The sequence below is a fragment of the Acanthisitta chloris genome, unplaced genomic scaffold (assembly GCF_000695815.1).
Source record: "Acanthisitta chloris isolate BGI_N310 unplaced genomic scaffold, ASM69581v1 scaffold4483, whole genome shotgun sequence".
Lineage (NCBI taxonomy): Eukaryota > Metazoa > Chordata > Aves > Passeriformes > Acanthisittidae > Acanthisitta > Acanthisitta chloris.
Genome location: NW_008665274.1, coordinates 648 through 1,999, shown reverse-complemented (window position 1 = coordinate 1,999; position 1,352 = coordinate 648). Strand labels below are relative to the sequence as shown.

The following is a 1,352-nucleotide window of genomic DNA, read 5'->3' as shown; positions in this document are numbered from 1 at the left end:
TCCCACTTGTAATTCCTTATTATTTCCATCCTTGTTGATGGATCCTCGTAGAAGGCTACAGGATTATTTTTAATTTTTTTCTGAGCACAAACACCTAATACATTTTGGATTTTAAAAATATGCACGAGAAGGACATACTAAAATATAAGGCTGTGATTTAAAAATAATCCTTTAAAGGGGAAGTGAGTTCAGTGTCTTTCCACCTTTTGTTTCTATTTGGCTTTGAGGTCTATCTCGATTATTTTTTATATCATTTTTAGGAGCTACCTGAACACTGACCAGTGCTAGAAAAACTCCATTGCTCAGGGGAAAAAAAAAAATAGAGAGATTAAATGAAGATATTTTTCTGCTCAGAACCAGGCTAATGAAATCCCAGAGTCATAGAATGTATTTGTCTGTCTTAAAAACACTTCTGAAAACTGAGCAATATTTTTAAACACGCAGGAAAAAATTGTTTGTATTTGTTAGGAGCTTTATGGGTAGTGAGAGCTGCTCTGTTGCCTGGGATACAAACCTGTTTGTGGCATGGAGCTCTCAATAATTGTTCAACATTTTGTAGTTATTATTTATAGTATATTCATATTTAATGAGCTGATGCACAGAGTGTATAAACAGCCCTGAAAACCAAATGGTTTTTAGCAACGTGGGAGAGAAGCTGAGCCGCAAGACTGTGTGTGTATAAACGCACGTATTATAGACGTGGCTGTGTAAATATGTACAGAGGTTTGCGTTTCAGTTTCTCTCCTTGTTCCTGAAAACGATTCACACGTTTGGGATGGAGCTCTGGGATGCAGCTGCGGCTGAACCTATCCCCGGCCCCAGACACCAATCTCCGCACCCGGCACAGAGCCCTGTCCTGCTCCTGCAGATCTGCAGAGTGTGGGATGAGGCTGCACAGGACAACAAAACCGTGTCTTTACTTCTTCCCTGCTTTTCGCAACAAAAACCTCTGCTCCAAAACCAGGACTTTGCGATACCGAAGCCTCTTAACACGCAGCATCTCCCTTTTGCAGCACAGTAACATCACCCACAGGACTGAGGAGTCCTAACGAGTAACTACACAAATAAACCCACCCTTAAATAAGGCTAAAAATAAAACCATACATTTTGTCCCGTAGAAACATTGAGTGGTTCTGGACTCTCTGGATATGTAGTTCAAAGAGTCCCTTGTAAAAGCCCTGTATGAGCTGCGGCTCTGCCCGGGGAGCTCTCCCTGCTCTGCCATCACCTTTCCGGGCCTGAAATAGCATCCCCGGAGGAAGAGCAGAGTTTCCCCGGGGGAAGAGCAGAGTTTCCCCGCGTTCCTCGCTCTATCGGCTCCGCTTCCCCAGCCGAGGAGCGGCCGAACCGGG

The 1,352-nt window shown here is 43.7% G+C and overlaps 1 protein-coding gene across 1 annotated transcript in view; it reads right to left on the bottom strand.

Moving 5' to 3' along the window:
• The window catches only part of LOC103799340 (LIM/homeobox protein Lhx3), a gene marked incomplete at its 5' end in the record, with an annotated part of 2,606 nt that overhangs the window by 674 nt on the left and 580 nt on the right, over positions 1 to 1,352 (bottom strand). The gene's annotated exons all lie outside the window — the stretch shown is intronic.